Source organism: Scyliorhinus torazame, chromosome 6 (assembly GCF_047496885.1).
Source record: "Scyliorhinus torazame isolate Kashiwa2021f chromosome 6, sScyTor2.1, whole genome shotgun sequence".
In the NCBI taxonomy this organism is placed as follows: domain Eukaryota; kingdom Metazoa; phylum Chordata; class Chondrichthyes; order Carcharhiniformes; family Scyliorhinidae; genus Scyliorhinus; species Scyliorhinus torazame.
Genome location: NC_092712.1, coordinates 204,432,239 through 204,446,263, shown reverse-complemented (window position 1 = coordinate 204,446,263; position 14,025 = coordinate 204,432,239). Strand labels below are relative to the sequence as shown.

The 14,025-nt window shown below is 46.1% G+C and overlaps 1 protein-coding gene across 4 annotated transcripts in view; it reads left to right on the top strand.

Moving 5' to 3' along the window:
- The first annotated feature begins 1,588 nt into the window (after positions 1-1,588).
- The window catches only part of LOC140425235 (thyroid hormone receptor beta), a 322,477-nt gene continuing 310,040 nt past the window's right edge, over positions 1,589-14,025 (top strand). For all 4 annotated transcript variants that reach the window (XM_072509314.1, XM_072509315.1, XM_072509313.1 and 1 more), the window contains exons 1-2: positions 1,589-2,157; positions 3,442-3,502. The gene's annotated coding sequence lies outside the window, so the exon portion shown is untranslated. The remainder of the gene's footprint in view (positions 2,158-3,441; positions 3,503-14,025) is intronic.

Here is a 14,025-nt window from a genome sequence, read left to right as displayed (position 1 = left end):
TTCCGGTCTCAACATCGAATTCAGCAACTTCAGGTGATCAGCTCGACCCCACCTCGACCCATTTGTTTTCATCCCATTTCATTTTAACTGTCTTTCACCATTTCTTTCTTTCTTAATATATATTTAATCCCCCCCCCCAATCTTATCCACTTTTCCTTAACCTTTCTCCTCTTTGCTTCCCTCCCCCCACATCTACAGTTCACCCTCTGATGTCAGTTTCTCTGCTGTTTGACCTTTCACACCTTTTGTTCTCTCTGGGGACTGCCATTAGCACTCCTTCCCCTTGGTTTCTGTGGCCATTAGCACCCGGTTTCCCTGGGTTTCTGTGGCTATGATTCATCTTTCATTCTCACTCCACAGTATAAATATTTCCCACTTTCTCTGTCTGTTAGCTTTGACAAAGAGTCATCGGAGTCGAAATGTTAGCTCTTTTCTCTCCCTACAGATGCTGCCAGACTTGCTGAGATTTTCCAGTATTTTCTCTTTCGTTCCAGATTCCAGCATCTGCAGTAATTTGCTTTTACATAATGCTAGCTTTTTATTCCATATTTATTGAACTGAATTTAAATTCCATTGTAGCCATAACAAAACCGCTCCTACCATTCCGAGTGAGCAAAGGATTAAAAGCAACAAGAGCAAATCTTCATTCAGCATTAATGTGAACTGTCACCTAGAGGCTGCTGGAGGTGGGGAAACAGTCCAGCCGAGGTTGGAGTTGAGATATGTTTGACAAAGCCCAAGAGACTTTGATTTGAATCTGGCAGCACTTCTAGCCCTAACTTCCTGTGGTGAATGTATTATACTAATAATCCACCACTGTATCTGTACCAAGCTTTGCCTTTGTATTTGCATCTATGCTGTGTTGTTGCCCGTGTGGGCTCCACCTATGGACCATTGTATGACATCGTCCATAGCGGCACATGTTGGGACATGTATGGGCTCCGCCCCTTGAGGGGGGTATAAAGAGCAGTCGACCTGTAGGCGGTGCACAGTATTGGATCAGTTGCAGGCAGGCACTGGTCTAAGTTGATTAAAGCCATGGTTTACCTTTACTCTTGTCTCGAGTGAATTGATGGTCGCATCAATTTAATCAACTTAAACGCAACTGTGGAATCGGCCCTCAAACCTGACCGACTGGAACTCGATCCGCAGGCCGCGGAGACGAAATACATTTTTTGCACTGGCTTCGATGCTTCAAGGCTTATCTCGCAGTCGCCTCCACGCCTTCCGTCACTGACGAACAGAAGCTGAGCCTCCTCCACCCACGGGTGAGCCATTGAATCTCTGCTCAACTCGACGAGGCCTCCTCCTACGCAGATGCCCTCGCGATGCTCGAACGCCTCCATGTACGGCCCGTGAACGAGGTCTACGCGCGACACATCCTCACCATTCGCCGCCAGCATCCCGGGAATTAGGTGGTTCGAATTTGGTACATGAAACCGCAAAAGTGTCGGGGAATTTTACCCATGGGGGCTCTGCGGATCAGAGTGCAAAACAAGGACTTCTGTACTTATGCCTTCTTGCTGATGCCACGGGTTGTAAAAGGATGTAAAATATTCCATTCTCACCCCAACGAATGCATTATTCACAAAGTATGTGTCAAAATCGGCGAGTGGACCATATCACGGGAAAACGTAAAAGATGTGCAACCGTGATATAACCACATTCTGCACAACGTTTTAAAAGAATATACTTTCCGCCTTAACACTGCCAGCAGGGCGTCTCGCCTGTTGGCAGTGTTGTATGGGGAATGCAGGTACATGTTGCTGAGCCCTTCCTGCATTGCTGTGGCGTCTCTGGGCTCCTGTCTGTGATTTGTGTGGTCATGTGGCGGCGGTGCGGTCGCTCTCTGCGGCTCCCCCTGGCGGAGCTCCACACTGGGGCCCCCCCTAGCGGAGCTCCGCTCTGGGCTCAAGGTCGCTTTCTTCCAGTGGCCGGGGTCAGCTCGGGACAAGCGCTGTCATGGAGCTGCAAGATAGATCGCCGCACACTCTGTGAGAGGAGCGAAGCCTTTCCCCTGCCTCCAGGGCGAGGGGTTTAAAAAAGAAAAAATCTTGACCTGTAAAAAGAGGGGGCAACGAAGGCGTGTCAATGTTTGTGAATTTTGATGTGAGGAGGGGCCACTTTTGAAAGTCAACTTTCAGCGGACGCACGCAGGTAATTCCTGAGCACCTGGGCTGGGTTCAACCCTCTTGAGCAGCTCCGGGATTGACTGGAGACGTTTAATGTTTCATATACCAGGATTAGTCCTGTATTTATTTTGTAAGCGAGCAGGGGAGTGGGGGAACAGCTTTAAATGGCCGCCTAACATTGCGCGGGTGTTGGGGGTTTGGGGTGGGTGTGTGTTGTTGCTGCTGTCACTTTAACCGCAGCGATGGCTCTGCAGGTTCAGGGTGGTGGGAGGCTCCAGGACAGGAGATCAGCTGAAAACGCTGCTTCCCCCCTTCCCAGGGAGCGGGGGGAATGCGCTTGGCAGCGGCAATGTGTCGGCCCGCGATGGTCGGTGCCGGCCGCCGTACTTGTCAGTGTTTTGTCACATTGCAGGTTCGATCCCCGCTCGTTACATTGTAACTGCAGTCAGGGAATTCCCTTCCACCCTCAATCCCCCTTCACTCCCCCAATACCCCTTCCCTCTCCTCCCCCAATACCCCTCCCTCAACCCACCTCCCCTCCCTCAATCCACCTCCCCCTCCCTCAATCCACATCCACCTCCCCCTCCCTCAATCCACATCCACCTCCCCCTCAATCCACATCCACCTCCCCCTCTCTCAATCCACCTCCCCCTCCCTCAATCCACATCCACCTCCCCCTCCCTCAATCCACCTCCCCCTCAATCCACCTCCCTCAATCCACCTCCCCCTCCCTCAATCCACCTCCACCCCCTCCCTCAATCCACCTCCACCCCCTCCCTCAGTCCACCTCCACCCCCTCCCTCAGTCCACCTCCACCCCCTCCCTCAATCCACCTCCACCCCCTCCCTCAATCCACCTCCACCCCCTCCCTCAATCCACCTCCACCCACTCCCTCAATCCACCTCCACCCACTCCCTCAATCCACCTCCCCCCTCCCTCAATCCACCTCCACCCACTCCCTCAATCCACCTCCACCCACTCCCTCAATCCACCTCCCCCCTCCCTCAATCCACTCGCTTCACTCCTTCCCACAACCCCTCCCACTCCTGTCAGTTTTCTCCCGTTCAAATAAAATGCAAACTGATCGCTGCGTGTGCGGGAATGAGAAAAATCCTGTTGGCATCTGCTCCATTGTAAGTTAGCTCGGCGTGAAAATGACAGGACGCCTGTGGAAAGTGCGCCCAGTTGTTTTTAGGAAAGCCATGCAAATCCATCTGTGTGTGTGTGTGTGTGGACGTCCATGTGCCCGTGGGAAGTTTAGCTGATGCAACTGCATGGGTTTGATTATTTGTTTTGAATGTCATTGCAGATCACACCTACGTTGGACATTTCCCGGGTTCCGGCGGAGAACTGAACAGATCATCGTGTTGGTGCGTTCACTTTATTAGCCTCTGTTTAGTTTTAGGTGGAAATCCTCTACCTAAAAGAGAGAGCATGTAGCCCCCTCATTCTCAGGTTACGGACGGCTTCTGCTCTTTTTATTAATGCTGTTGTTGCGATTGTGACACTTATTTCATGGGTTACACGTAACTAAATGCTGTCTTTACTTGAGGTATGTGTTATGTCTAAGGAATATGAGAAACTAAGCAAATATCAGTCAGAAGAAAGTGCTCGTTGGTTAAAGGGATGCATCAAATGTTGTTACAGTCCACCAAGCTCGACATCGAATCAGAAGTCGGGCAGAATTTAGGCCCTCCACACTTCAGGAGATGGTGTTTTCATTTTTTTTCTTTTAGAATTTGTTGACTTTGTGTGATTGTCATAGTAAATATTTGTCTTGTCTTCGGCACAATGGCCACACCTCCTAATTTAGAAATTGTGAGGATTCCAGTTCCACTTCAGAGTGTTAAGCCCTGTCTTACACTGAGACTTCAGTCCAGTACTAGAGGCAGGGGTGCTGACCTGCAGAGATGAAGAAGACTTTTTCATGATTCTTCAAATCGTTCAGGCCATAGAAGAAGATCCCATAGGAGCAGGAAAGTTCAGTATCAGGATTTTATCTCTTGACCGACACCACTACAACAGATTGGCTGCAATTTGTAGTAGAAATAATGGTATGTCCCAGTGCTCACAGTAATACAAACAATCTGGCGACATGCACAGTTAATTGTGTGGAAATTGGGAAGTTGCTCTTTGTGTGATCCTGCTCCTCCACATCAGTTGCACTTGCTGAGGTACATAAAGCTTTGAATTTGTAGCACTTTTCCACTAAACGTGACGGGAGTAGTTGAGGCTTAATTGCATCTAAACTATTAACAACACGATAATCTTGATTACTTCCAAATAAGCTCTCTGACAGTGGAAAATTAACTTTTAAAAATGCAGCGTGGTTTCTTTAGCTTTTCATTATTCCGGGGGTTAAAAAATGTGTCTTTTCAGTGGTTAGCACTGCTGCCTCACGGCACCGAGGTCCCAGGTTCAACCCCGGCTCTGAGTCACTGTCCGTGTGGAGTTTGCACATTCTCCCCGTGTTTGCATGGGTTTCACCCCCACACCCCAAAGATGTCCAGGTAGGTGGATTGGCCACGCTAAATTGGAAAAAATGAATTGGGTACTCTAAATTTATATTTTTTAAAAATGTATCTTTCCCTCAATCCCATCTTTCTTTCCCCCTCCTTTCTATCTAAAATATGACATTAAATGGAGCATATTGATTCAGCCTGATTTCTCGATAAGGATTCTTTAGTCTGATTAAGAAGATATACACAGTTGGGTTGCACATACGTCCCAGATCACATGTGGAGGGTGCTGTGGAAAATGGATTTTTGCTATCCACGAGTTGCACTATAAAATGGGCACGTCTGAGTGTAATGAGTGGCTGGGAGTGCAGTTTTGATTTTGAAACCATATTTTGCCTTTTGATATTCTCTCCTGTAGCATGCTAATGACATTCTATGTGACTGTAACAAAGGCAAACTAACCCGCTTCACCCTTTTCATTCTGTTTGTAGCCTCATTCTGTAACCTATGACACAGGACACCATACCATCCTCTTCCAACGCCCCTCCACTGTCACCCAGCTAGGTGGGTGGAACTGCTTTCATCTGGTTCTGTTATCTAGCTAATCCTAGCCAGAAAAATCATGACTCCTTTTCCCTCTGCACCATTACCTCTGGTGCCCCCTTGGACACTCCTATTTCTTATCTGCTGCCCCTCGGTGACACAGCATCCAAAAGCGATGTGTTAGTTTCCACATTTAGCCTGACATCCACCTGTTCCACTCTCTCTAAATTATCAGACTGCTTTTCGACATCCAGTACTGGATAAAGAGACATTTTCTCCTAATTCAATATTGGGAGGCCTAAAGTCATTGTCCTTCTCACGCCCTATCGACGCTGTACCCCAGCCATTGTCTCCATCCCCCTCCCCTCTCTCTCTCCCCCCCCCCCCCCCTCCCCATCAACTGTCTGAAGCTGAACCTGAAGCTTGTAGCCTTGGTGTCAATTTTGACTGCATATTGAGCTTCTCATGGGATAGCTACCTGATCATTTAGTCCCCGCCTACTTTTTCAGACACCTGACTCTGCTCCTGCCTCAACTCATCTGTGTTTTTGCTGCCTCAAGACTTGACTATTCCTGGCCAACTTCCCACATTCTATCCTCTGTAAATATGAAATAATCTTAAGCTCCCCCTCTGCACATGCTCTAACTTGCACCAAGCTCCATTTGCCAAACACCCTGGTGCTGATTGACCTGGGTTATATCCTGGTTAAGCTACGTCTTGACTTTCAAGTTCTCATCCTGGTTTTCAAATCACTCTATGACTTTGCCACTCTCTCCTTCTTAATCTCCTCCAGCCTTACAGCCCGCCTAGATATTGCTAGATACTTAGATATCTGCTCCTTGAATTCTGACTTCTCAAACATCCCTGGTTTCAATTATTCCACTATTTTTGTTGACCATGTCTTCAGCTGCATGATCCTCCGTTCCCGAGTTCCTCCTTAAATTCCTCAGCCATTCTACTCTTTCCTTTTTTATGGCGCTCCTTAAAACCTAACTCTTTGACCAAGCTTTTAATCATCTGGCTAGTATCAAATTTTGTTATATTTGGCTCCTCTGGAATTTGTTGGGATGTTTTATAACATTAACGGTGCTATATAAGACAATTTATTTGAATAAATAAAATGCAATTTGAGTTGACTTTCCAAGGCCGGCCTCCTATTCTATGCAAACTTTAGCTCTCCCCCAAACCCATTGCCAGTGTTATCTCTGCACCAAGTCCCAACCAATCATCCATCACCATTGTCCTCACTAACCTACACTTGCTCTCAGTCCCTCAATAGCTCCAATTTAAAATTCTTCATCTTTAAATCCCTTCCTGCCAGTTAACACCGCCTGCTGGTTACCATCCGCTGTCAATGTCCCCCTTCCCGTCCTCTTCCATGTCGTTTATCACTTGCAGAAGGCACTGACGGTGGCAAAGGTACATATACTCCTTACCAAGAGTGGCTCAATAGTACAACTACTCACCGAGTCCAAAAAGACTGCCAGTCTGGGTCTGTGGTGAGGAAACCAATGAAAGAAAAACCTACTTGGCCTGATCCTCACCAATCTTACCTGTCACAGACACATTTGTCCATGACAGTATTGGTAGGAGTGACCACCATGCAGTCCTTGTGGAAATGCAGTCCCATCTTCACATTGAAGACACCCTCCATTGTGTGGTGTGTTGATTAGCAAGATCCCACAAGCAGAAACATCACAGCCAAATAATCTGTTTTTGTGATGCTAATATTAACCAGGGCATGGAGCTTTTTCTCAATGGGACACTGAAGCCAGTCATATTGCCCCACCATTGCGTGGCTGAAAACTAACTGACAATCCAGAGACCATGCCTAGGTCTTGTGGTTCAAAGGCAACATCAAACTGCATTTCTTCACTGAACTGTCACAGAAGACCTGGTGCAATTATAACTTTCAAAGGTCATTGTGACAGATCATTATGGTTTCCCTGCTCATTGAAATAGTGCTGTGGAACCTTTTATATAACCACCAGAGTGAACAGGCAAGGTCTCAATTTAGTGTCTCATCTAAAAAGCAAAACCTCTGTTATTGGAGCACTTCTTCAGTAGTTGTTTGGTAGTACAGAACTTGTACTTGAGTATTGACCATTCCACTGCCAACAAATCAGGACTGGTTCCTCATACAGTATAAATTGTTTCTTTTAAAAGTTGGTATTCTTGTATCTGTCATGATGAGTGTAAGGTGAAAAGCTTCAACGGTATTTTCTTAGTTCAGCTGTATGTCCTCGGTGTGCATTTGAGTATTAACTTAGATTTGTGACCCCTAAGAGTGAGGGGGAGTTAAATCTACATCACATTGATCAGTCCTCAAAACTGCAGGAAAAATGCACAGCAGCTGTTGCACCACCAAATGCTTCCTGATTCGCATGTACCAGCATGGGAGGCCTGTGAATCACAGTGTAAAATCCAATGTAAGGTGTGACATGTTCCAAGGTAGCCTTCCTGCGAATCTATTGAAGATTCTTGATTTGTGCATTTTAAGCAACTAATTTTTCTCACTGAATTAATCAAATATTTTGCTGTGCGCTGTAACAGTGAGAGACTTTGGCTATGAGTGAATGGCCTCGTTGCACCTGAGTTGGTGATGCGACGAAGCTGTCAAATCTCGCGAGAGACGTCGTGAGATTTATGACGCTTGGAACACCTCGTGAGATCTATCTAGATCTTGTGAGACATTGCCTTTAGACTCAATTAAATCTTTGTGCCCGATTCCCCAAGTCCTGGGAACTCCTGTGCCTGGGAGAACTTGCCCTGGCATTGTTTAGCAGTGGTCCACACAAACGTGGACCTGGGGTGACGGCCCTTTGGGGGAGGGGGCGGGGGGGGAGGCCGATGGAGGCTATCCATGTTGTTGGGTTAGCCAATGGAGGATCTCCGTGTTGTTGGGCTGCCATGGCTCTGCCAGCGTACCTTGGTGCCTGGTTGCCCATGCCCTGCAGTGCCCTGCTCTTAAGGGGTGGGTGATTTGGGGGAGGGGGGGTTGCTCGAGGACCCCGTAAGAGGTCATTTGGAGCAGTGGGGGAGAGGTCCGGAGACTGTGGTTGGGTGTCCGAGGGGGGGGTTGGAGATCGGGGCGGTATTCAAAAATGGCGTCCCGATCTCTTCCTACTCTGCTCGTTTGTGCAGGAAATGATGCAAGTGCAGCCTCGGTGGGCCAGAAAAAAAAACGACAGCATCTCATTTGTTCGTGGGGTCGTTCTTGGGACCCTTTATGATTGAACAAACACACCATGCTTGTGTTTTTTTAAGTCATCATGCTTATTATGATCCTCTTGGAGATCTCAATACCTTTTTACTCGTGACCAACCTAAAGAAATCACATGAGATTTCAGTTTTGGTCTTTTACTGCAACAAACTAAAATCAATATTGGCAAAACATTTGGTGGCAACAAATATTCTGGACTACAGAAAAGAGAACCTTAATGTTTCAACATGAACAATAACCGCACACCGTGTATTTACATTACAGCATTAGTCTTTTCAGAGAATAGGCTGAAATCACTACTGGCTTTCATTTCGCCCCATTCAAGGTGTAACATCCAGCAACCAAGGAAGGTTCCCTTCCTCAGATCTGAACTTCTGAATCTACCTTCAGCAGTAAGGCCCACTCTGGTTTCTTCTCCCAGCCTTGCAAGAATAAATCTTTCAGAAACATGTCGTTAAATCACCGTGGGCTCCTTCTCTTTTAGAACTGGACAAGCTTTCCACAGAGTTAACAGAGGGAAACATTTTTTTTCCTCTTCAGACTGCAGTAACTGCTGTTTTTCTCTGTCTCTCATTCACTTGCTTTGTCACTCGTACCCACACCCCATCCTCTCTCAGGTTTTTAATCTGGACTTGGGAGTCTTAAGTCTATATAAAGCAGCTCGGCTGTCTCTCGGTGTTCAGGTGTGAAATATAGCAGTGAGTTTTAACCTGACTCCCCTGTCCCCTATTTCCCCCCCCCCCTCCCCCAATGGATGTGATGCATTGTGAACAGAGAGTTTGGAAAAAAAGTTGTTCACCCTGAACTCAAAAGTTTCTTTAAGTATTAAAAGAACCTTTTTAAAATGGGTGCAAACTTCAATCTTTGAATGGATGGAGGACATCAAAATATTTACTTTGTGCATGTAGCATTGTGTCGCGCTTTTACACAAGTTCAAGTTCTTACAAAATATTTTGCAATTGGAAAGGCTGTAAAAGTATCATAGAATTATAGAATCCCTACAGTGCAGAGGAGGCAATTAAGCCCAACAAGTCTACAGCGACCCTCTGAAAGAGCACCGTACCTAGGCTCTATCACCCGCCCTATCCCTGTAACCCCATAATCCCACCTGATATTTGGATACTAAGGGACAATTTGGCATGGCCAATCCATTTAATCTGCACATCTTTGGACTGAGAGAGGAAACCGGAGCACCCGGAGGAAACCCACGCAGACACTGGGAGAATGTGCAAACGTCTGACAGTCACCAGAGGTCGGAATTGAACCCGGGTCCCTGGAGCTGTGAGGGGGCAGTGGAAGACAACCGGTGGTTCTTGTATTTTCTTGTCCTGAGGTTTCATCTGCATTCTCCTGAGTGACAGTGTAGGTCATGTGGTACAGGTGGCAATTGCTTGTTTTTGAGGGAATCCCTTCACCTATAATTATTAAAAACATCTTTTAATCAAAATTAATATTTTAATAGAATACTTAGATTGTAGCCACTCTAGTGTAGAATATCAAAGCCGATTGTTTAACAGCAGGATTAGTAAAATACTGTCACTCCTAATATTTTCTTGGGCTTAGAATTACTTTAATGTACTTCAGTTCTTCAATGTTGCAGAAGTGAACTTCATTCGCAAGAGCAAGACTCAATGCCAAGTTAGATAATTCTGAACCTTGACTCGGTGCCAGTAGATTAACTAACACTGCGTGGGAACAGGAGTCTACAAGTAGAGCCGCTTGAGCATGTTCTACCATTCAATGAGAACATAGCCGATCCAAATCCTCACTCAATTCATCCACCATAGTTCAAACCTTTGGTTAGCAAAAATCTACATATCTCGGATTTAAAAGTATTAATTTAGTTAGCATATGCCACTTTTTGTGGGTGAGAGTTCCACACTTCTACCACTCTCACCCTTTTATGTGTAGAAATGTTTCCTTACATTTCCCCTGAATGACGGCTCTGATTTTAAGGTTATGTTGTTCCTGATTTTCTGCCATCATCACTTCCTCCACAAAAATAACAATCCCGATCCCTCATCCATGCAAACTCCTTCTGTACGCCAAACTGCCTTTCCTCTCCGAACTCCTTAAGTATATTGACTCCTAAATCAGTGCCTATCTTTCCCAAAACTCAACATTTGAATCACAAATGATGTCCTATATGTCTTTGACAAATGTGAACTTTCCCTTCTCTAATGTCTGCAACCTTTGACACGGTGATGGCACCATCCTCTTCCAAGCATCTCCACTGTCATCCTGCTGAATGAGATTGCCTTCACAAGGTTCCATTCTTCTCTATCTAATGAAAGCCAGAGTATCATGTGCAATGGATTCGGATTTGGGTTTCTTGTCCTGTGTACCGAGGTACAGGGAAAAGTATTGTTCTGTGTATAGTCCAGGCAGTGACGAATGTGATATAAAATAGTTACTTTAGAGATATTAGTTAATGTAATGTAGAAATAAGCCACTTTGATTCTGGCAAGTAGAGACAAAGGATTTTAGACCGCATGGAAAAAAGCAGGAAGAGGTGTGTCTATGAGAGTGATGCTGAATTGATAGGGGCCGGAGAAAGGGATTGTAAGTGAGCCAATCAGAATAGATCAAACAGGTCAGGAGGGACATAGGATGACCTATGGGTGTCGAGTATGTGAAACTTGATGCCATTTGAATGTATCAGCACTGATCTCTTTGTCTGGGACATTCACTTAGTCCCGGAGCTGCAGAGAGCAACATGTTATCTGTATCACTGTGGACCAAGTTTAGCTTGCAAGCTGAATAAAATAACTAATGTTATACCTGCAAATCCATCTCGACTTTTATTGAGGCCAGACTGACGGATAAAGAAATTTGGGATTCAACAGCAGATTGTTCCATACATGAAAAACAAGACATACGATAAATACACAATGTAAATACATGGACATTAGGTGAAGTATACGGAGTGTAGTACTACTCAGTAGAGAAGATGTGTGGAAAGATCAGTCCATAAGAGGGTCATTCGGGAGTCTGGTAACAGTGGGGAAGAACTCTCTGTAGTTTCCTACGGTCATGGGTCGAGCAGTTGCCATACCAAGCTGTGATGCAGCCAGATGGGATTACTATGGTGCATCTGTAAAAATTGGTAAACATCAATCTGAACAAGCCAGGTTTCCTGAGGAAGTATAGGCGCTGGTGTGCTTTCTTGGTCCATGCCTCAAAGTGGGTGGAGTAGGGCAGATTGTTGGTGATGTGCACACCTAGGAATTTGAAACTGTCAACCATTTCCACCTTGGCACCATTGTTGCAGACAGGGGTGTGTACGACACTTTGCTTCCTGAAGTTAATGACCAGCTCCTTAGCTTTGCTGACGGTGAAGGAGAGATTGTTGTTGTTGTGCCACTAGGTTCTCTACCTTCTGTACTCTGGCTCATCGTTGTTCGAGATCCGACCCACTATGGTCAGGCCATCAGCAAACTTGCAGATAGAGTTGGAGCCAATTTGTGCCACACGTTGAATGTGTATAGAGAGCACAGTAGGGGGTTAGGTACACAGCCTTGCGGGGCCCCAGTATTGAGGACTATCATGGAGGTGGTGTTGTTGTTTATCCTTGCTGATTGTGGTCTATGGGTCAGGAAGTCAAGGATCCAGTTGCAGAGGGAGGAGCCAAGTCCTAGGTTTTGGAGTTTTGATATGAGCTTGGCTGGGATTGTGGTATTGAAGGCAGAGCTGAGTCTGACGTAGGAATCCCTGTTGTCGAGATTCTTTTTGCTTCCGCATTGTTCCACCTCTGTACTTTCACCAACCTTTCTCCAGGTTAAGCTCATCTACTACCTAAACGTCAATCATGCCTTTTGTTATCTCCATATTTGACTTGAGAAGTGAGCTTCTGGTCTGCAACATTCTAACCTGTGTAACCTAGATGTCACCCCAAGCCCTGCTGTCTGTGTCCTAACGTGCACCAAGTTCTTTTTACCTGTCATCCCTCTGCTCACTGACCTACTTGGCTCCCAGTTTAACAACAACATGATTTTCAAAATTCTTATCCTTGTTTTCAATTCGCACTATGTCCTCTCCTTATCCTATCTTTGTGAACTCCTCCAGCTGGACAGCCCTCAAGATATCTGCAAATCTCTAATTCTGACCTCTTGAAGACATGACATTAAGAAACGGTTGAAGGTACTGGATACTGCAAATCTGCCTTTACAGATTCTGGTAATAGTACTAAAGACTTGTGCTCCATAATGGGCTGTACACCAAGCCAAGCTGCTGGGGTACAGATACAACACTGTTTGGCAATGTGTGAAATTGCACAGGTATTTCCTGACTTCAAAAAGCAGGATAAATCCAACTTGGCATTTACCACCCCATCAATCTACTCTCTATCATCAGGAAGTTGTCATCACCAACGCTTTCGGGTGGGGAGGAATGGTGGCACTGTGGTTAGCACTGCTGCCTACGGTGCTGAGAACCTGGGTTCAATCCCGGCCTGGGTCACTGTCCATGTGGTGTTTGCCCATTCTCCCCGTGCCTGTGTGGGTTTCACCCCCACAACCCAAAGATGTGCATACTAGGTGGATTGACCATGCTAAATTGTCCCTTAATTGGGAAAAAATAATTGGGTACTCTAAATTTATTAAAAACAAAAAAAACCAACACTCTCAAGTGGTACATACTCAGCAATATCCTGCACAACTATGTTTGCTTGGGTTTTGTCAAGGCCACATAGCTCCTGACCTCATTACAGCCTTGGTCCAAACATGGACAAATGGGCTAAACTCGAAAGATGAGGCAGAAATGGGTGCCTTTGACATCGAGGCTGAGTGTGGCATCAAGGAGTCCTAGCAAAATTGAATCAATGAAAAATGGGGGAGGGGCGAAACACCACTTATTGGAGTTGTAACTAGCACAAAGAAAGATGATGGTGGTTATTGGAGGTCAATCAACTCAGACCCATGACATCACTGCAGGGGATTTTCCTGATTGTGTCCTTGGCCCAGCCGTCTTCAGCTGCGCCATAATGACCTTTCTAGCATAAGTTCAGAAGTGGGGATATGCACTGGTGGTTCACATATTCAATTATGCAGACAATTCAGATTTTGAAGCGGTCCATGTCTACATGCAGCAAGATCTGAACAATATCCAGCTTGAGCAGACAGATGGTAAGCAACAATTGTGCCACACAAGTGCTAGGCAATGACCATCTCCAACACAAGAGAATATACCGTCTCCCCTTGGCATTCAATGGCATTCCCATCGCTGGGTCCCCAATATCAACATCTCGAGGGAAACCATTGACCAGAAACTGAACTGGACCAGCCATAAAAAACTGTGGTTACAAGAACGGGTCAGAAGCTGGGAATTCTACAGTGAGTAACTTGCCTCCTGAAAATGTGTTCACATTAAGCAAGTCACTAGTCGGGGGGTGCGATTGAATACTCTTCACTTGCCTGGGTGAGTGAAGCTCCAACAACCGTCAAGAAGCTCAACATCCTAAGGGCAGCACGGTGGCGCAGTGGGTTGGCCCTGCTGCCTCACGGCGCCGAGGTCCCAGGTTCGATCCCGGCTCTGGGTCACTGTCTGTGTGGAGTTTGCACATTGTCCCCGTGTTTGCATGGGTTTCGCCCCCACAACCCAAAGATGTGCAAGCTAGGTGGATTGGCCACGCTAAATTGCTCCTTAATTGGAAAAAATGAATTGGGTACTC